This window comes from Podarcis vaucheri (assembly GCF_965113315.1).
Source record: "Podarcis vaucheri genome assembly, chromosome: Z".
Lineage (NCBI taxonomy): Eukaryota > Metazoa > Chordata > Lepidosauria > Squamata > Lacertidae > Podarcis > Podarcis vaucheri.
The window spans coordinates 15,802,670-15,825,856 of NC_138758.1; the positions used below are offsets into that span (position 1 = coordinate 15,802,670).

The 23,187-nt window shown below is 42.1% G+C and overlaps 1 long non-coding RNA gene across 1 annotated transcript in view; it reads right to left on the bottom strand.

Annotated features, from left to right (window-relative positions):
* Positions 1–23,187, bottom strand: part of LOC309523474 — a 383,438-nt gene that overhangs the window by 72,888 nt on the left and 287,363 nt on the right. The gene's annotated exons all lie outside the window — the stretch shown is intronic.

A 23,187-nucleotide genomic window follows, 5' to 3' on the forward strand; every position in this document is an offset into this window, starting at 1 on the left:
GCAATGTTTTGAGTCTCTCTTTGAATTAATTAGATTTTATAGAAAATAGGCTGCATAGAGATTAGTCTATATGTCTTTTTGTTATTTTATTATGCATTTTGTGTTTTTTATATTGTGCTTTAATAATAATAATAATAATTTATTATTTATACCCCGCTATCTGGCTGGGTTTCCCCAGCCACTCTGGGTGGCTTCCAGCAGAATATTAAAATACAATTATTCATCAAATGTTAAAAGCTTCCCTAAACAGGGCTGTCTTCAGATGCCTTCTAATATCAGACTTCTGATAGTTGTTTATTTCTTTGACATCTGATGGGAAGGCATTCCACAGAGAAGGCGCCACTACCGAGAAGACCCTCTGCCTGGTTCCCTGTAATTTTGCTTCTCACAGTGAGGGAACCGTCAGTAGGCCCTCGGTGCTGGACTTCAGTGTCCGGGCAGAAAGATTTTATGTTGTGAGCTGTCCTGAAATCTACAGGTGTACGGCAGTATACAAATTTAATACATAAAACTGCATTATTTATGGTCCAACTGCTGATCCCAATACATAACAAATGATTGCCATTTCAGAATGAAACTGTTCCTTTTCTAAATCTGATCTGCCAGTTTGTCAATATGTACCAGTTCCAGTACCTTTAATTCATGGTTCCAACTTGGACCTACAAAGAAATTCTAGCCTATAGTTAGTCATTGTGTTACCCTCCAGATGCTGCAGACCTAAAATTCCTATCATTCATTACCAATTGCACATGCTGGCCAGGGCTGATGGGATTTGGAGTCCAACAACATCTGGCAAACACTATTCTAGCCCTAGCCTCTTTCTTATATATGTTTGCATCTGCTCACCTTATGGGTGAAAATTTCAAGAAAATCAGCGGGAAGGCAAAGGAGGGGCCTGTATGTACAGTTCTCCATCTGCACACTGCTACAACCAACAACTTTGGAATATGAGACAAATGACAGCATGGTTCCATCTCCCTCCAAATGCCCTCCATACAACCAAGAGATACACTTTCTGAAATATTTCTGTAACTTCAAGGTGAAGCACCAAGAAGGGAGCTCTCAAACTTTATCAGCTCTAACCCATTTATTCTTGTATGTTTCTCGATCCCTCTCCAATAGCACTTCATGCCTCAGGGTTGATGTTTTCATTTCCAGCACTTACTGCACTCTTCATTTTCATTTTCCTGGCAACTTCTTAATATCTCAGAGGGAGAAAAAAGAAGTTTATTCCCCAGTTCTTTGAGACAAACACTATCTACAACATCTGGGTGGAATTTGATAGGACGTTCTTCAATAAAGATATTCATCTTGATTTTGTTTTGTGCAATGACACTTATCACCCAATTACCCCAAAAGGCCTCTATTACACACTTGAGGAATCTTGTACAGCAGTTCCATTCTCCTCTCACAAGTGTCTCTCTGAATTCAGGACTTTGATTCCAGCAAGGCACCAAAAAATGGTAGGAATATTTGATCTCTACAATATGTCTGCTTGCCAATGGAAACCTTAGATTTTTAAATATGCAAATAGGAGGGAGAGGAGTGTTTTACCAGCTGCGTCTGTATCTAAATTATACATCTCTATACGCATTTTCCCTAAAATACACATCTGTATAAGCAGAGGATAGGCTGTTGAAAATGCATCACATAATTCAGAGATGTGCACAATTTGAAGAATAATCATGTTCTGGTTTTTGCATTTGTCCAGGAAGTGCAAATTGCATCAGTTTTCTTTGAAATGCAATCCAATTCTCTAGTTGCAACCTTGGCATTGAAAGAGATACTACTACTGTTCATATGGTGATGGTGTATTCTTAGAAGAGGGTAATAGGTTTCCAAATACAGCTTATTATCTTTCCTCCCTCAGCTTTGTGACTCTACTTCTGCCTTTGCCCATGAAGCAAGGAGGGATAAAAGACATAGGGCACTAAGACATGAGGCACTCACTGCTGGATGGAGAACTCAAACTTTCATCTGAGTTTCTGCCAAAGGCATCAATGCATAAATCCAACTGGTAGATAAGGCAAATTACAGGTTACAGGGTGCAGCAGATACATAAGAGGTATAGATACACTACTAAGTGTAAGCGGATACATTCATCCAACAAACAATAAGCCTCTTGCACATTCTAGGACTGGGTATGCAAATGGGCACTTCTATTAGTGGGTTGGGACTGCACTGGCATCTCCATGTTCTTGGAGACAAAGAGAGTGTTACCACTTGCTCAACATTTGCTTTACTCTTAGTCACCTCCACTGAAGGAGAAGGAGTGTCTAATGTCAAAGACTCTTCTATCAACCCATTTGTACCTCCTAGGATCCCGCTCTCCGTTCCTGAAGCCACAGATTCAAACAATTATTGGGGCCCAATCTCACTTCCCTCATCCTGCTATGACTCTCCTAAGATCATCCAGCTCCAAATACCTGAGTTTCTCCCATTCCTCCTCAGGATCCAACTATTCCCTCCATGACATGTCTACAGGACTCATGGTCTCTAATAGGAAAATGGCTCCAGAACTTCATTGGAACCAGAGCAGAACCTCTTGTCTCTTGCTTGGGTTTCTTCACTGGGAAAGACACAAGTAGCTGGATTGTAGTCTTAATCCCTGGAAGTAAAATATCGCCCATTGGGTTTTGGGATTGCTTCTAAGGTCCCAAAGTTAAGTTTACAGGAGCAAGCTGAGGTTACCTTGAAGTTTTGAGCAGGAACACTTCCACATCCATAGCAAGCTTTCAGGAACCAATGACCACTACCTCATGTGATGAAGTGTCTAACTACAGTGAAGAGTATTCCAAGTTCTGGCTAGCTTTTGCCATCCTTGCTGTGGACCCTTAACAGAAGATCTATGTGTTTGAAGATGTGTGCCAGTGTCTATGAGGTTGCCTATGACATTAACATAGTGGCACTGACCAGCTTTGGTTTCTCCCTGCTCATAGCCTGCTGTCAAGCCTTGATTGTGTTATGCAATTTGGTCCCTTAGAAAGGAAAGATGAAACAAACACTAACAGCTCATTCACACTTAGCTTTTGCCCACACTTTCTAAACACAGGTCCTCATTGTAGCCAAGCATTGTTGTTGTTGTTGTTTGGGGTGGGGTGGAGGTGAGGGTTGTCCTGGCACTTTTCCCACTACAGTCATGCCTTGGTTTTCGAACAGCTTAGTTCTTGAATGTTTTGGCTCCTGAATGCTGCAAACCTGGAAGTGACTGTTCCGGTTTGTGAACTATTTTTGGAACCCGAACGTCTGAAGGGGCTTCCACAGCTTCCGATTGGCTGCAGGAGCTTCCTGAAGCCAATCAGAAGCCGTGCTTTGGCTTTCCGAATGTTTCCAGAAGTCGACTGGACTTCTGGAACTGATTCTGTTCGACTTCCAGGGTACGACTGTACTTGCTACTGAATTGAAACAAATGTCAAATCAGGCTAGGATCAGGATAACATAGGGTAGAAAAATCAAACAGGTATGAAAATCAAATGTGATTTCTACAGCTTAACCTGTTGCAGCCCTAAGTATCTGTGAATATAATTTACACATATTTCAAAACTCAGCTTTTTCTTAATGCAGAACATGGATTGCCTGGATGTAGGGATTTCTATTTCTTTTTTCTTTTTCTTTTTTTAAATTAAAAAGTGAAGAGACACAGCCCTGAATTTATTTCCAAGTAAATGCATTTAAGACTGGCACGGCTTATAGGCATAAGTGCACATGCTCTAGAAGGTACTCCTCTTGGGAAATGGCAGTGACTAGGTAAACTTTTCACTCCAGCTGCTAAATGCCTTTTGAACAGCATCCATCTCTGATTAAAGGCTCTAATACAGCCTTGTGAAAGGCTCTATTTCCTTTTGAGACTGAAAAACCCAGATACTCTACCAACGACATTAATGATCAACTGCACTCTGCACTTAAATGTGTATTGTAGCGCTTGCACATTAGTGTCAACCACTTTTCTTCCCTTATTTGCAAGGTTATTAGGAAATGTGTTCTGATTCATCTTTTCCTAAGTCACTTTTAGTGTTGGCCTACAGAGGTAGAGAAGCACTTAGTTTAAAGTGAAAGGAGGATGAATTATGTAATAAAAAGGTGAGGCTATTAAAACAGATGTTTTTCAAACACTAGATTTTGTTGTGTGTGTCAGTGCAATATGAGCAGGCGAGAATGAACAGACCATTATTTCTATTCAACAACTCAGCAGTCTTAGGCTCCCCAAGAAATATATATTTGACAAGTCATGAAGGTTTGCTGTGTATTTCAAGGAACACACTCATCACCCTGTGCTAGGCTGATGTGGGTACGGTAATTTGCTGCAGACCAGTAATTCTCTAAACAGGTGCAACCTGTCAATGTGCTCAGGAGTATGGAGGGAGCTATATTTTCATATAGCTAATTATGTTTATTTGGTTGTTTGCAGATAATATGTGCTGTTATATTTGAATAAACATAGCCCCTTCCACCACAGCTAGGGTTTCTTGAGTCTTCTTTGAAGATGCACTGGTAATCTAGTCATCTCTCCACCCAGTTGGAGGCATGCCCCAAAAGAGACTTGTGCTCTAAGACAAGGTTGGGGAAGTTGTGATCCTTCAGATGATGCTGGACTACAACTCCCCATCACCAATTTTAGCCATGTTAGTTATGACTGGTAAGAGTTGGGATTCGACCACTCCTGAAGTGCCACAGTTCCCCCATACCTGCCTAAAGAAATCCTTTTTGTGTGTATGAGTTTAAGTGTGCTTCCAGTTTCAATTCAGCAGATGGAGGAGGTTTCAATAACACCATAGGCTTTATAAATATTTCAATAGGTGTTGAGAGACAACTGTAGACAAAATGTTGGAAGAGATAGCATGCAATTTTCTGTCCCATGTAGGGATACTAGCAGCTACAACACTTGCCTCTAGTATCCCTTTTTGAAAGGAAGCTTCCCAATACCTACTCATTCAAGTCCATCTCCATTTTAACAAGAATCCTGCCATGAGTGTATGGCAGCCTCAAGATCACCCAGTGGTCTTCATGGCTTAGTGGAGATAGGAACATATCTTCCAAGCCCTCGTCTGACACTTGAACACCCTTACCACACTGGCAACTCAGAATGATTTCTGAATTACCAGGTGTGGGTTTTGAGCTGGAGTAGAAATTTCCCTTATTTGTCTGTTTTATATTTCTATTTGTTATATATAGAGAGAGTGTGTGTTATATATGCAGTTCTTCAGAGCTTTCCATTATTTTTATTTATTTATTTCCCTTCCTCTCCTCTGATACCAATCTGCATATATGCACTAACAGAACACTGCAAAGTGCAGTCTTGTTGTGATGGTTGTCATAAGATTCTTTTTCTGCAGTCATGCATATGAACATGTTTGAAAGGGTGTCCTGGGGCCACCACAATTCCACAAGTTCAGTAGTTTGCCCTCTACATTCTGGAATCAGTATTTTCAGTTATCATTGAATTGGAGAACTAACTTGCTGTCAGAATTTCAGGAAAGTAAATAAAGAAAAGAACTGCTCCACTGGCTTCACCTGTAGTTAAAATCTTTTCATTCCTAGTTACAACTAGCCAACACTTTGAGAAAAAAAACCTAGAAACAAATACTAATCTTCAGTTACCAAATACAGATGTTAGTAAAACAGTGACTACTCAACTCTTCTCAGGTGGGTGGCAGGTGCAGACCTTGCCTCTGTCCACCATCCATAGCAGTTAGGGCCATGTGTCTTTGCCAGCCATTAGGGGAATTCTGGGATTCCCTGCCAAAATGCCAGCTTCCAATGGGCCAACATGAGGCAATGCATAAAGAAGAAGAAGAAGAAGAAGAAGAAGAAGAAGAAGAGTTTGGATTTGATATCCCGCTTTATCACTACCCTAAGGAGTCTCAAAGCGGCTAACATTCTCCTTTCCCTTCCTCCCCCACAACAAACACTCTGTGAGGTGAGTGGGGCTGAGAGACTTCACAGAAGTGTGACTGGCCCAAGGTCACCCAGCAGCTGCATGTGGAGGAGCGGAGACACGAACCCGGTTTCCCAGATTACGTGACTACCGCTCTTAACCACTACACCACACTGGCTCTCAATAAAAGCTCAGGTGGCCAAAGAGCAAACCTTCCCACCCTTTATTAGCATTTTGTTATTTTTAGGACGATTCTGTATTATACATTCTAATCATAATTTCCTTTGAGGTGCCTCCTTTAACCTCTATTCCTGAGGTTTTATTTCATTTATCCAGTTTTTATTATTTGTGCATTCTGACCTTGCTAGGGTTGCTAATGGTTGCCATTATTTGGAGCCAGGTAGGAATTTGCTTGTAGACAAATTGGCTGGTCTAGAGGTTTTGCCTTTCCCATAGCAAGTCATCACAACTTTGGGCGGTTAAGGCATTGGGTGGATGCCTAGACTTTAAGCTTTTGGGTGAAGTGGTACATTACCATGAACTGAACCAGTGTCATAACCAAGGTACCACATTAGAGGGGTATCAGTGGAATTCTCTGTCCTGAAGCTAGGTATGGGGCAGTTGAGCCATAGCACTTTCAGTGGAGGCCTTAGGAAAGGGGTCAGCAAACTTTTTTGGGAGGGGGCCAGTTCACCATCCCCCAGACCTTGTGGCAGGCTGGACCATGCATGCGTACCCAGAGGAGGGGGCTTCTCTCTCTCTCCCCTCTATACCCTAGCCCCTCCCCTCCCCCTGCCTACCTATGGTGCTGCCGGGCAAGGGCTGGCTAACTCCAGAGCGGTGCTGCCCAAAATGGTGCTCAGCCAGCTCAATCCTTCCTCCTTTACGCAGGGCGGGGAGAAGGGTGGGGAGAAGCCAGGAGGAGGGAGGGAGGAGACACTGTGTGAGAGAGGGAGAGGGGGGGAAATGGCACCCCCCAAAAAAATGGCAGCACATGGGAAAAAATTAATAAAAAAAAATTTAACGAAGGAATCAAATGATTCACGGACCATCCACGGGCCAGATACTGAGGGCAATTGGGCCGGATCCGGCCCACGGGCTGTAGTTTGCCGACCCCCACCTTAGGACAACCACCTCAATAGATCAACATCTTAGGGCAGGCCATATTCCCTGGCACGACCCTGAAGTGGTTTCAGCCCTCTGGCAGAAGGGTGAAATGGATATACACCCAATGCTTGAGCCAAAATTCCTCCTACACCTGTAATCAATAAAGTTGTGGCCATTTTTAATCCAGATCATTGTTTGTTTGGAGTTCATTCTATCGCACCTCCCAGTACTCACTGCGTAGGAAAGGGTGGCACTGAGACTGATACCGCAATGGTTTACTGTACTTTAAGAGGTCATTATTAAAATGGCATGTTCTTGAGCATGCACCATAAAGACAACTGGGCATCAAAAGACAGGAAGGTTAGCAGTGCTATATCCAGCAAAAGGGCAAATATTCTTAAATCGCAAAAGAGTAATGCAGATAACACTTTACAAACTAAGGTAGTCTCCAGGTGATTGAATGGCTCATGAAAGTGTTCAAATCCCAATAGCTTTCTCTATTAAGGGGTTTCTTTTGGGGGATGGTGGCATCGGAAACTTTTAAAATCCTGTTAGAAATGCTAATACCACAAATCCCTCCTGCCCCCAAATTCCCTTGGGGACCACTTTCAATATCTGGCTTATCCTAGGCATCCTTCTCTCTCTTCTTAATGAGCTACAGACTTCTCAGCATCTTGAAATTCATAAAAGGATTTAGAATTTGCCTGATGAGATAGATCCCAATGTGAATATGCAGTTCTTTAAAACATTCAATGAGTAGTGGGAGGAAAAGTAGCTTCACCCAAGTTCAGCTTCAAAAACATCCCCCCCCCCAATCACCTTTCATTTAAACTCTGCATTGCTGATGACAGGCAATCTATCCTAAGGAGTTCAAATCTTTAATACAGGGCAAGCCTTTATATAACCCTTTTTAGCCCAAAGACTGCATTTCCTTCCGGGCAACCTTCCAGGGGCCACATGCTAGTAGTGAGTGGGGCCAGAGGCAAGGGCAAATGGAGCAATGAATGCAAATGTTATCTTTAGTGTAGCAGACTAATTTACGCACACAACTACGCACACCTTTCTATCCTCCATCCAGGCAAGCAAAACGCCTTATCAGAGTTCATGTAAGAGTTCATAAAACACCCAAGGGAGGTGCAAAGCTAAGGGTATAATACCCTCAAGAGGGGGTGTGGGTGCCACATTCAACCATTTCAGAGGAGCCTATGAGGATCCCTGATTGGGTGGGGGATTCCCGTGTGCATAAAGTTGCACCCACATACAGGGCTCCTTTCTTACTAACACCCAGTATAGTGACCATTGGGGAGTGTGAACAATTTGGTACTGAGGGCATGGTAAGAAGGCATGATGCCACTCTGCCTCCCACACTCATTCACTGTGTGTGAGAGATGTTGACAAGAAGACCCCCTTTGTCCATTTTCCTTGAGCCCCACCTTGCATCTGCTGACATACTTTATTGATGGTCCCTAAGATCCATCTTAGTTATCTTGATAGACAAATATTGCATACTTGCCCAGCACTCCCAAGGAACCAAAGCATGCTTCGCCTTAAGAACAGGTAAGAATGGTTTGCCTCTGGACATCAAGTCCTGGGAGATCTATCTGTTGTTCAGACCATTCAAGACTTAAGAAGGCTTTCTTATTAAACTCACATCTAAGCAGGTAAGCCTAATACACAGTGAAATCCTTAACATAAATGTCAGCAATGTATAGATAATGCAAGAAATTCTAAACTGTAGAGATGGTGTGGAATTTTGGTACAAAGTTTCAAACACCAGCAGTTTCCTGAATCCAGTCTAGATTCTCCTCGGCTGTCTTGTGGGCTATTAAACATTATTTGGGTTTATGTGGAGCTCAGCAAAGATTTTCAAATGCATCATACAGTAATATTACAGAGCTGTCAACAGATTAAAGACGATAGATTAAGTATCTGCCTTTTAACCGATTAAAGGAAAACCAAGCTTTAATGTGTTCATTGCCTTTTAATGCAAAATAGTCTTACAAAACAAGCAATTGTAACTTGTACTTCCAAGCCCACTTAAAATTGATAATCACCAATACTCTATTTGATTAATATTTTTAATTGATGGATTACAGTAGTTGCTGCAGCAGCAATGTACAACTTTTATATAAGTGAAGTGTGAATATTCCTATCCCTGAATTCTGTGCTAATCCTTCAACAATGATATAATAATAATAGCAATTTATTACTTGTAGCCCACCCCATTGACTGGGTTGCCCCAGCCACTCTGGGCAGCTTTCAACAAAATATGAAAAACACAGGCATTAAATGCTTCCTGATACAGGGCTGTCTTCAGATGTCTATGGAAGGTTGGATAATTATTTATTTATTTGACATCATATGGGAGGATATTCCACAGAGCAGGTGCCACTACCAAGAAGTCTCTCTGTCTGGTTCCCTATAACTTCACTTCTTGAATGTGGGAACCACCAGAAAGCCCTTGGAGCTGGACCTCTACCAATTGGACCTCCACCAATTGAAGGACACATGTATCCTTCAGGTATACAGGGTTGAAGCCATTTAGGGCTTTAGATGTCAATTCCCCATCCCAGAAGCAGAATCTGCTAAGAATGCTTTGAATACAAGTAACTGGATTTTGTTAGAGCAGACACCATAGCCGCAGAACCATGCAGTGCACCTTCTGATGACCCTGTAGCACTTGAGACTGTAGGTGGGGGTCCTTAAACACTCACTGAATATCAAAAGGTTTGAGTGCTGGGGAGAACAAATAGAACCCAGGGCAAGGCTGGGTAGAGATTTGTTACAAAGCAGTTCCTGACACAATAAACTCAAACCACATTTTAAAATCCAAAACACAAATAAATCATCCAAAATAATCAGCATAAACAACTAGAGTGCAGGCAGTCCTGAAACCCAGAGCAAGCTTAACCCAATGCTTCCAAAACTCTGGGAGGACACAGATGTGTTTTAATTACATGACAGAAGCCCATCAATATTGTGACCATCTGTGTCTCCAGGAAGAAGGAATTCCATATTCAGAGGTTTCTGAAGTTAGTTTGTGTCTTATGTGTCTGGGAGAAGAGCAGGTAAGCCCCAGCTGCAGTATAGTTTAGGAAGCGGGGCAGGCCAGGTAAGGGGCACATGCCACAGGCAGTTAGTGACTGCCTTGTGTGCCAGCCCCTCCTCCTACCTGGGGAATTGTGGTTGTCCTATCAGTCAGTCCTTGGGTCTGCGGCTGCTGTTGCTGAATGCCAGGTTGGCTCTGAATAAGACCTCCCTCATCCATGACCTGATCGTGGATGAGGGGGCTGATCTGGTCTGTATCACTGAGACCTGGGTGGGTGAGCAGGGTGGAGTTGGAGCTGTGCCCACCTGGGTATTTGGTGCAGCATCAGGGTAGACCTGAGAGTTGGGGGTCTCTGTCCAGCTGGAGGGTGCGGAACAAATGTATGTTCCTGGCATTGGGCAATTGGAACAGATTAGGGATTTTGCTGGTTTACTGCCCACCTCATTGCCCAGCAGTCTCCCCGCATAAGCTGAGAGAGCTGGTCTCAGAGGCAGTGTTGAGCACTCCCAGTGCTACTTCTGGGAGACTTCAACATAACGTGTTCTCCCTGACAGAGAGCACATGTTGTGGTGGGGGCCTGCAGGCCACCCCACTGTTACTGGGCAGATGTTTGGAGGGGACTCAGGCAGTGATTGGGTAAATTGAGTCTCCAGGGAGATTTCGTTGTTGCCAATGTGGAGGAGGGGTCAGAGGTTTTAAATGCTGGATGCCCATCTTTGGGCGTCCTCTTGGGCTGCTTGCACTGGATCACCCGCCCACCCTACCTGAATTGAGGGGGTTCTTTGCATTTGACCTTGCTATGCCTGTCATGGGGTCGTCTGCTCTTGAGGCAGGGGCCTAGTAGGAATTTTGTCCATTTGGCTGATTGGCTGGTGCCATTTGGTATTTGCCTACTGCGTAGCAAATCGTCACAACTTGTAAGGTTGGTTAAAATTGGTTGGGAGGGGTTAGTGGTGGTGCTGTGAGGGAATTCCGTTAAAGGAATTCAGGGGCTTGCCATCCTTTTCGTCCTAGTCCCTGGCATTGGACTTGGGCCGTGCAAGCCCCAGGGGGCATGAGGGTGAGAGATGAGGGACTGATGCCCAGCTTCATTTCTCCCCAAAATTGTTTCCCTGACTGGCTTCCGCTGGAATCCGGACGTCAGTTCTGTCCCTGGGGCAAGGACAGATAGTCGTAACCAATGCCTAAGCAACCACTCACATGTGTGTATTCAAATAAAGTTGTGGCCAAAATCATGCCAAAAACCTAAAACAAAATTTGATGTGTGATGTGTGAGTTATTGGGGTGGCTTGGGGACCTCGACACGCAAATGATTTTCTAGATCCATTTCAATCAGGGTTTAGCCCTGATTTTGGCACAGAAAATGTTTTTGTTGCCCTGTATGATGTCCTCTGCTGGGAGGGACACAGGTGTCCCTGTAAAATCTCCTCAAGCTCTCAGTGGCTTTTAATAGGATCCCCTCTCCCTATATAAACTGATACGATGCCTGCAATCATCATCTGATGCCTTTCTTTGTGTGCCACTTCTGTGAGAGCTCCAGAGGGCAGCAACATTAGAATGGGCCTGTTCTGTGGTGGCTCCAAAGTTGTGGAATGTTCTCCCCAAGAAGGCTCACCTGCTGCCTTCTTTATATACCTTTAGGCAGCAGGCAAAAATATTCTTCTTCTCCCAAGCTTTTCACTTATTATACAAGCCATTTCCTTTTAAACTGGGAGGAGGGCTATTGTTTTTGTTTCTTACTCTGTTATGTATTTTTTTGTGTTTCTATATTGTATCCTCGAGTGAAGGGCAGGATAGAAATTTATTAAGTAATAATAGTAGCTAATAATGATGAATGGTCAAGCATCTCTTTTTGCTTCATAGCGAAACCTCTGTGAAGTGTGTGAAATTAGATTTGCCACTTGGCCAGAAGCTCGCGTTTCTGTTCTTTTTCCTTTAACATCCTCTTAACCTGTAGAAAATGAGGTGATCCAACTGCTTTTAAAGTTATCCAAGCAATGGTCATCTCCACTACTTGTAGCATTGAATTCTGTTAAGATAATTATGTACTGCAGGAATTGCTTTCCTTTGTCTGTTTTGATTCTACTGCCGATCAATTTCTTTGGATGACACTGAATTCAAGTGTTCAGAATAGGAGAAAACACTTCTGAATTCACTTTCTCCATCATGCATAATGTGATATACCTCTGGAAAATTTTGCCTCCCCTAAAGTTTCTGAAACACATTTTTAAGTGTCAAATGGAAGAAGAAGAAAAAACATCTGCACTAAAGTGTGTGTGATTCCTCAACACACTCCAGAAAATTAAAAATTGGTCACTGTTTCATAATTCAAATAATCAAAATTCAGTTATAATGACAATATCCCTTTGCACAGAAAGACAGAGGAATCAACCAAAATCATTTGGAAACTGCATAATCATTTGGAAATTCCTAACTCTACTTGATTAATACATTGGATCCCCCCCCCCTTTTGAAGATAGCATTGTTCTGACATCCATCAAAATGCCCATCTACCAAAATGGAAATGGAAAAAAAAAAGTTCTCAACAACACACCTTGACAAATCTTAAAAACCAAATCATTGGAGCTAAAGACTTAGTCCCAGGCATCTCCAACATGTCCACAGTTCCAAATTACAGAAAGCTCATGTAAATGTTTCCCAGGTGGTCAAATAGATGAGCTCAGAGGATAAGATATTGCACTGATCACATTGTAAACTACATTTATTTGCTGGATGACACAGTGAACTTTCCTTGGAACTCTGCTTATTTTCCATCACAACTATGGAAGGGTCCAGTAAGTGCACAGTGCCACACAGCCTGAAATATATGGCACAGCATTTCTGAACCTCTTAAGAAGGGGAAGGGCTATAGCTCAGTTACAGAGCACATGCTTAGCATACAGAAAGTCCCAAGTACAATCACCAGCATTTCCAGGTAACAATGGAAGACAGACCTGATACTGTAAAGAGCTACAGTCAGATAATGCAGACAATAAAAGGTAAAGGTAAAGGACCCCTGACAGTTAAGTCCAGTCACAAACGACTCTGGGGTTGCAGCGCTCATCTCACTTTACAGGCCAAGGGAGCCGGCGTTTGTCCACAGACAGTTTTTCCGGATCATGTGGCCAGCCTGACTAAGCTGCTTCTTGCGAAACCAGAGCAGCACATGGAAACGCCGTTCACCTTCCCTCCAGAGTGGTATCTATTGATCTACTTGCACTTTTTGGTGTGCTTTTGAACTGCTAGGTTGGCAGGAGCTGGGACTAAGCAACAGGAGCTCACCCCGTTGCAGGAATTCAACTCACCGACTTCCTGATCAGCAAGCCCGAGAGGCTCAGTGGTTTAGACCACAGTGCTACTCATGTAGACAATACTGCGCTACATAGACCAATGGTCTGACTCACTGAGGAAATGTTGGTTTCCAATGATGGTGGTTCCAGACGGATTGTTCAGCATCACCATCTCTCCCACTTCCTCCCTTAAAATAATTGGACACTTGCAATAGCTTTTACTATTCCTGTGTAGACTGGACAGTTATCCCAACCTATGCAAATTAATTTCACCTTGACTTTTTTATGTTCCATTTCTAAATTCAACTTGAAACAATTTGTTTTGAATGCTAATTGTTTCATAGTGTTGCACACCACTTCAATCTCAGAGTGGCATGAGATTCCAGGCGCTTACTCAGGGTTCACACAGCACAGACTGTGGTAACTTCACAATATACTGTTTATTTACACATATATGCAACTTGAGCCTCCAGTTTCCAGTATTACACTCCAAGAGGGTCCTGCTTCTCCCATAGCTGAAGCCTTCGATTCAGACAGACTTCAAACACCATTCTCTGCCTCCCTGGCTTTCCATCTTGCTGCTTTTGCCTCCATCTTCTAGCTCAAACAGCAGCTAACTCTCAACTCTCTCTTTATTTGCTGAGGGAGGGGAGGCACCTATTTTCCATCTCGTGGGAGCTCTTTGATTCTTTGTTCTTTTAATGGCTCATCACCCAGGCACTCATCTCAACACAGGAAACTAGCCTGGCTTAATTAGCTTTTAACACCTGCTGGATCCAGGGATTAGAGAAGTCTGGCAACCATTGTAACATCCCAGACCTTGATTAAATTCTAACACTTACAGGATCCAGGAATAGAGTCAAAAAGATAGTGTGAAATAGATTGAAGCCCACAATATTGCCCACAATAGGGAAAGCTAAACACTAAACAGCAAGGAAAGTGAATACTAACACAAACACACACACCTAATATCTACAGGGATAACTTTTTTCCCCTAAGGAGGTTTATAACTTTAAGAATGTGTCCTTTGAAGATTCATTTCATACTGCAGGAATGAAAGAAACATGCCTTCCATGATACCTAATTGCTGCTTGGTAGATAATTACTTGTTCAAATATTGCCTATCAGGCTCTGGACTGTAAGCTTCTACTGCCATCTTTTGGCAAGTGGAGAGACAGCATTAATAAATAATCTCTATCATAGCAACTGTGCCAAATCCAGCCTCTATCGAGTTATAGTCTGCAGACCATATACATCAAATACAGTGTAGGGTTATCAAGACAACCATGCCAAACAAATGAAAAGGCTAAGTATATATGCAGAACATTTACCTTCTGAAAAGAGAGAATAACGAAATGTGTAAACAATCAGAAACAAGTAAAAATGCAAACAATTTTGACACAGAACTTATCTTTCCTTTAATAATTGTGACCTAGTTTTGATGGCTACAGCAAAGATTTTGGCTATATTTTTGTGTTCTTAGAGTTGGAATCTGCCATTAACACTGAAACCTCAAATTCATCTGAGTTCTCCAAGTTTAGAAAAAATAGTGGTGAGATAAAATAGGGTCTTATATCCCTATAAAAATTACAGTACAGGAGAACATGAGCAACTGAGCCACTTTTGTAAGGAATTTTTTTTTGGGTGCTAAGGCAGCCTAGTAAATCAGCCCTCTGTAACTGCTGGGGGAAAATATTTCAGGCAGCCATTGCGTAAGCTCTCCTGTATCCACAAATATTTAATGATGTTAAATACCAAAGTGTGGGGGGGGGAGAAGATAAAATTAAAATGGGCAATAAAATGGATAAGGCCATTTGATGAGATACTTAACCCCTCAGAGGAATGTGTGATTCATCCAAAACTACAGGACTAAGTTCATTGCCTCTGACACAAGCAAAAAATCAAAGATAAAATCTGTCTTTCATATTTAATTTATGAGAAAATAAATTCTGCATAATTATCACTTGGTTTGGATGAATTGCATGATGGGGTGATGGTTCTGAACTGTTCCTGGAGATCATATTATTTCCATGGTTCCTTACAACACACACAACTTCCTGAACAAAGAAAACAAGCACCTCAGAATGAAGGATACTAGACTAATATTTCCCCTTATCTACAAATTTTCTATGTGCAATAATTTTCTTTTTCCTACTAGAAAAAAAAACCCAAATGTATGATCTACTCATACACACAGATTCAGTAGAATTCCAATGTCAATACAGTTATTTTGCCTATGTAACCCAACGTTCAAGATAACTACACAAATAGGCTCAGGCATAGGCAAACTCAGCCCTCCAGATGTTTTTGGCCTACAACTCCCACCATCCCTAGCTAACAGGACCAGTGGTCAGGGATGATGGGAACTGTAGTCCCAAAACATCTGGAGGGCCAAGTTTGCCTATGCCTGCTCTGCACCTTACCAGTAAGTGGTGATGGAAGCAATACATGAATTGCCCCTTCATATTTTATCTAGACGTAAGGAGGGGGAGAACACTAAATCATCTGCAAATCCTTTGTTGCTGCTTTCTGACACTGCAGATGGAAATCTACATGCTCAGCATGACTTCTGAGTTCCTTCTTCCACATAAGCAAGCCCTCTAACTACAATAAAAACTACTTGAAAACTAGCAGGCTGCCTGATCCAGTCCTGGGATCAATTCAGCACTTCAGAGTGATTCAGGGGCCTTGCTCAGTCCATACTGTTAGGTGGCGGAGAATGAGATGTGCCTATCCTTCCATCCCACCTTCCTGACTAGATGTTTAATCAGGGTTTGAAAATGAGTGTCTGTTTTGGCCCCAAATGAATCACTGATTGTGACATCTAGGGAATCAAAGTCCACTGTGGACTGAACAAGTTCCATCTGCTTGTTCCCACATGCTTCCCTCGGAGATCCTCTTTGGGAACTGTTGCCAGGCAGCTGACAGAAAGGGGAAATTTGATTTCAACACAGGCTGAGTGGGATCCAACTATTCAGCCCCACTATCATGCCTTTAGTGGGCTCTGCTGCCTAGTTGGTGGAGGCTGAGGGTGAGACCAGTGAAGGCCGAGGGCAGGAAATGAATCACTCTTATATCACACGGCCACCATGTTTTTCTCTGTTCCCGAAACTAAACTTGAATGCTATTTTTGTTGCAAGACTCTTTTGTAAGCTGCACTGAGAGCATCCTGAGACTATAAAATAGAATGTAAGCAGCCACAAACAAACAGTATGGTCTGTGGAGAATGCAGAGTGCACACAATCTTTTTTCAAGACAATACTAGGATCCAGGATTTTATTTGTATAATGCCATTTAAAAGAGAAGGTTACTTTTATATTCTGGTATGCTGCTGTGAGCAAAGTCTGTTGGAAACTGAGCCAGTAACACTATGGGCTCAAAAATTTAATCTCTGGGAGCATGTAAAATCTATGCCTCAAAGATAACCAAAGATCTCAGCACAAGTCCGCTCACCTTTTCCTGATGGGTAGCTTTGTGGCTGGGCAGCCAGGTCAAAACAGCTTACTGGCCTGAGGGGCGGAGCAATGCGACCTCTCCCCTGTGTCATGCTGGCCACGTCATTGTTGCTGGAGTTCTTCCCTCTGTGGGGCAGCCCCAGGCAATCAGCTTTCAGGGTGTGTGTGGCCACGGGTGATTTAACCACGGCACGGCTGGCCAGCACCCAAGGAATCATTCAAGACTGACAAAACCAGCCCTATTCTGCATGACAACTCTAGGTGGAGAGTTCACTGTTTTAAATAAAAAGAGAGTGGGTGAAAAAGCATGATCTACTGCCCCACTTATGCACCACCCCTCCTCCTTTCTGAGTCAACTTGCAAATTTCTGAAATCATTTTCAGAATTTGCACATGAACAGTTTGCTACAGATTTCAATTTGACTGTGTGCACTGTGTTATATCACAATGCAGACTGTGTGCACTGTGTTATATCACAATGCAGAAGGCCAGACCCTCCAAGTGTCCCTATTTTCCAAGGACAGTCCCGTATTTACAGAAGTTATCTTAGTTTCTGATTTGATTCTGGCATGTCCCACTTTTCCTTAGGACATCCCTATTTTCATTGGAGAAATGTTGGAGGGTATGCAAGGCATCTTCCTGTAAAATTCCCCCCACCTTAAAGCTGCTATTTGCTCCTGGTACATGGTTTTACAGTAAATGGCAGCACTGCGAGTAAACAGCAGCTTGGGGAGACCTTAGGAAGAAGGTGCCTTTCACACAATGGGAAAATATTGCAGGGGAAAGTGGGTTATAAAATTCCTTCCCCAAATAGCATTCTCAGTCTAGATCAGGTCTCCTCACATATACTATTCATTAAAAAAATAATAAAAGAGGGAGATAAACATCAGTATGAGAACCAAAGATTCTAATATAATATTCTAACCTGAACATCACCATACAATGTGGAACAGACAACATGGGATAGTGCCCAAGTTTTAGGATTTCCCACAAAGCTCATTCTGCTCAGTGAATACCCACTGAAGCTAACAGGCCTAAGTAAGTGATGTCTATTAATTGGATACAACTCCTATGGTGGTGGTGTTTTCTTAAGCGGGCAATTTGAAGATGATGAAAATGGTAACAGGAGCTGCAATCTGTGCCCTACTTATGTGAAAGACAACCCCACTGTTTTTGCTACATCTGAGTACACATAGCTAGGCATGTGCAGCTGGAATCTAATGTGTGCTTGTGGAAGCAGTGAAGGGAGTGTTAGGGCAGCCAGAGGCCACACTTTCAGACTCCTGCTGAAAACTTACTTTGTGTCAGCAATCCTACCCAGCCACATAATATAGCTACCTTTTTTTTTTTTTAACTGACATTATAATTCATTCACTCTACAGGGGTGGTGGCCAAAGGTCTGGGAGATAGTGTTAATGGGAAAACTGACAGCAGCAAATGGATTTTGAAGAGGAGACAAATTCAAAGACGACTCCATGACCATCTGGCATCCTATGCACTAAGACAAAGGCCCCATCTGTGCTATAGGTTTAAGGCAATGCCATATCACTTTGACACTATGATACACTTATTTCACTCTGGCTTCCCTCAAAGAATCCTGGGAAATATATTAAGGTTGTTAATAATTGTTAGGATATGGTTTTCTTCCCTCACAGAGCTACAGTTCTGAGAGTTCCATGGGAAAGGAGATTGATCATTAAATCAATCTGGGAGTTGCTCATCTGCAAGGGGAATAGGGTTCTAACAACTCTTTGTTCTTAGAATTAATGAATTACAATTTCCAGGATTCATTGAGGGAAATCATGACTGTTTAAGGTAGTATGATACTGCTTTAAATTTATGGTGCAGATGAGGTCCAATCTGGATAGTGAGGCTTCCAGAAACCCAAAAATAATGTTTGTTTGATCTCTGGCCAAAATGTTTGGGGTCCTAACCTTGTTACAGTGGTCTTTGTTAAACCTGTATTTGTAAACCTTTCTGGTAATTTCCTTGGAAGTGGGGGCATGCACTACACTATAGTGTTATTTTGTTTTTGTGTTGCTGTTGTTATGAACGTATTACATGCCTATAAAAAATACTGCGGAACTCAGTAAAATGTAATTCGGGGGGAAAATAGATTTTATATTGATATTTTATTTTTATTATTTGTGTATATTTGTTTCTAATTGGTTTGTGGATTTTAGCTGTATTTTAACCACAATATTGTTAGTATGCTGCTTGCATAACTCTTTGATCAAGCTGTTTAAAAATCTTCAAAATAAATCACTATCTTCTAAACAAAGAGGGACAGGATTCCTGCACCTTTAATATCTGTATAGGAAGAGGGTACACAGTGACTAAAGGTACAGGAGCCCTGTTGTCTTTTGCATCTGGCTGCCATATGGCCGAAAGGGTGCAGGTAGAGAGAGAAAGGAGGGTGGTAAGTGACACCAAAAGTACAGTGGTACCTCGGGTTACATACACTTCAGGTTACATACGCTTCAGGTTACAGACTCCGCTAACCCAGAAATAGTGCTTCAGGTTAAGAACTTTGCTTCAGGATAAGAACAGAAATCGTGCTCCGGCAGCGCGGCAGCAGCAGGAGGCCCCATTAGCTAAAGTGGTGCTTCAGGTTAAGAACAGTTTCAGGTTAAGAAAGGACCTCCGGAACGAATTAAGTACTTATCCCGAGGTACCACTGTATTTCCATCATGTGCATGATGTTGCAACACATTGTCGCAACATCCTCCAAATTGTTGTGACACATTGTGCTACATGCAGTGGCAGTAGTAAAATTCTTATTACACTTGCAACTGAAATAAAAAAGTGCTTACATGCAGATTAGCCTTTGGCAATTTTCTAGTCAATATCACTCAGCTAACCAGTTTTCTTATTTTCTTCTGCTGAACATAAGGGAACTTGTTATTTGTATTTCAGGCACAAGGTGGCACTTCCTTTTTCTGTAATTAATCTAGGAAGGAAGGAAGGAAGGAAGGAAGGAAGGAAGGAAGGAAGGAAACATGGCAATGGAAGCAGCCTTGATGTGTTGCTGTTACATAGGAAGCCTTATACAGTGGCACCTCAGGTTACAGACACTTCAGCTTACAGACGCTTAAGGTTACAGACTCCGCTAACCCAGAAATAGTACCTCGGTTTAAGAACTTTGCTTCAGGATGAGAACAGAAATCATGTGGCAGCGCGGAAGCGGCGGGAGGCCCCATTAGCTAAAGTAGTACCTCAGATTAAGAACAGTTTCAGGTTAAGAATGGATCTCCAGAACGAATTAAGTTCTTAACCTGAGGTACCACTGTACTGAGTTGAGTCTTTGATCTGTCTAGCTCAGTAGACTGGGACTTAAAACAGGGACTTCTGCCTAGTAACATGATACAAAAGGAAGTCTGGATAAGCCTTCAATGAAACATGATCAGTACAGGATGATGGCACCTGTGATTTGTTTCATTTCTCATAATCCTAAACCTTAGAACAGCTCCAGTCATCTGCTCAGGCCTTGCGACATTGGGCGGGGAGGAGGAGGCAAAGCGCAGAGAGTGATCTTTACCCTTGCTCATCCCAGCCCCCTCCTGGTTCCTGATACAAAATACCGAGGGGGCTGAAGCCTCTTGCACCCCATAAACCCAACGCCAGTCATTCTATAGATGAACAAAATTATGGAAGAAGATTCTCATGATTCAGTGCACCAGTGATCCAAAGAGATGTGTGTTTTCTGGCTTGGGAATATAAAGTCAGTGGGCTCATAATTCTTCCTCTACATAGGAGATGGGAATTATGCACCCATAATTAGAACTCCATAAAAGTGTGATGTGTGTGTGTGTGTGTGTGTGTGTGTGTGTACCTTCCCTGTTCTCTTCCCTTGGTTCAACGGTTTTTAGTATTGTTTTTTAAAACTGCCATAGCCTACCTGGGTACTTCATAGTAAAGGGCAGGTAAGATTTTTAATAATAATAATAAGATAAGATTTTTAATAGTAATAATAATAATGATGATGATGATGATGGCCATCATTATCCAAATTCAGTTTAAATCCAACTAGAAATAGTATTCCACATAATTTCCCATCATCCACCCAGAGAGTGGCTATAGCAGTTATTCAGTTTGGACTGAATAAGGCAAAGTATATCCTTATTTGGAGGAAAGACCATTTGGAATAATCCAAGCCAATCTGCTTAGAGTCTAGTGGTGCTCATCTAGCACTAATTTAATCAGAATGGGTTTGTGTTTGTTATATGTTCTCCTAGGGATTTTTTTATTATTATTCCAGTAAAGAAATGAATTAACATTTTCAGCTCATGCCCCTCTCACCTTGTGATTTATTTTTAAATAGACTGTAATAAAGAATGTGACCTTTGCATATATGCTCATGTTTCCCCAGGTATAACTAGAAGATTCCCCCCCTCCCCTTTTCTGGAGAACATTGGCGTTCCAGCAACACCATATGCATTTGAATTAACACAATCATTGCAAAGTAGATTCTCAAACATATCAATTTATTGTCGTCACATCAGAGAATGCCTATTTTTGAGGTCTTGTTCAACAGACTGGTCTATATTAAGGATGCCTGAAAAATGTTTGTAACCTTTCCTCTGCTAAACTGAAGATGCGAAAAAAGAAATGACAGCTTCCTGTTAAGTTACAGATCATCGGCTGCTAATTCTTAAGACTTAGGGAGATAATGTTGCAAATAATGTGGCAAAATAGCTTTCTTAACAGTGCAGTCGTAAACAGGTCTTTTTAAAAAAATCCACTGAGTACAATGGGGTTTACTCACAGATAAAGAACTGAAACTCACTTTAACAAACTCATGTAACACCAGCCAGTAAAAACATTAAAGACTTTGCTGTTTAGATGACTAAAGGTCCATATAGAGTCTTCCAAAGGTGGTCAGATCTCAGAAACCTCAGCCTGCGTGGCCAATAGTGAGGGATGATGGGGGCTGCAGTAAAGTAACACTAGTAGGGGCACAAGTTCTCAATTCCTCTTCTATATACACTGGTTCATATATAAGGAACCTGTGGTCAGCCACATATTGTTGGACTTCAACTCCCACCATCCATGACCACAGATGACCAACCCCCACCATCCATGACCAACCATATATGGAGGATACCACATTGGCTGCCTCCAATGTAATGTATAAATGTGACTAACCAGATGCTCTGAGAAGCTCACAAACAGGGTGTAATGGAAACAGTGCTTGCCTGTTGTCTCCTCCTGCCACCTAATGTGTAGAGGTTACAGTATATACAGCCTCCATATAGCTATATAATTCTTACTCCAAAAAGTCATAGCTAGACCTGATAGCATAGGCACAGATCAATTTTTGTGTGTGTGCATGCTATCGGTGTCATACAAAAGATCAAAAAAATTGTTTCCTCTTATTCTTTTGACCTTGCCATCCATAGTCCATCAAAAAACCCACTATTAAATTATCTCTTCTATGTCCATGAAGATTCATGGGAATTGTGTTAATTCATGACCCAATACTGCTCTCCTGGCAGATAGGGCAAGGCTAGGTCTTGGTGGCAAAAGAACCAACAATGTCTGCCAACATCAAATGGCTGAGAATGCATTTGCAAATGGAAAGGTCACAAAATATTCTGTTGAGCAATGGGTTTGAAGGAGTGGAGGAGAGACATGTTCACTTTGCTGCAGTTCTCTAACTTGGGCAGATACACTTGACTTGATAAACCCAAGTTCAAATCCCACAGTGAGAATGAATCCTGATAAATATATTGTTCTTTTATATGAGACAGATTTGTACTGTAAATGTGCAGGACTTCGAGGTAGCAAAAGACGTATTCTACCTGTGCTAAGAGCTCTTGGAGTATAGATCAAACTACAGCTATTAACCATGCTAGCTAAATGGAACATGCATGTCCAGAGGGGGTGTATTTTAAGGTACTAGATAAGCTAGAGCTGCTGGGCAGCACCTTCTCTTCCTGTGAGCTTATGAACAAAGAGTCCTACTGAATTAGGTCAATGGCCCATCTTGTCCAGTATTCTCACAGTGGCAACAAAGTTGTCTGTGGGAAATCCAAAAGGCAGGTATTTTCACATTTACTGTATGCTTATTGAGCCTGAACTTCAGGTGACTGACCAAAGCAAGATATTGGGGTCATCGTGGATAGTTCAGCAAAGCTGCCAACCCAATGTGTGGCAGCTGTGAAAAGGATGAATTTCCATAGTAGGTTTCATTAGGAAAGGAATTGAAAATAAAACTGCCATTATCCCTGTGACATTGTACAAATCTATGGGGCAACAACACTTGGAAAACTCTGCACAATTCTAATTAACACACGTCTAAGAGGATATCATAGAGATGGAAAAAGTTCAGAGAAGAAGCAGCCCAAATCATGAAGGGAATGGAGTGACTCACCTAGGATGGTATGTTACAACTCTTGGATCTTTTTAGTTT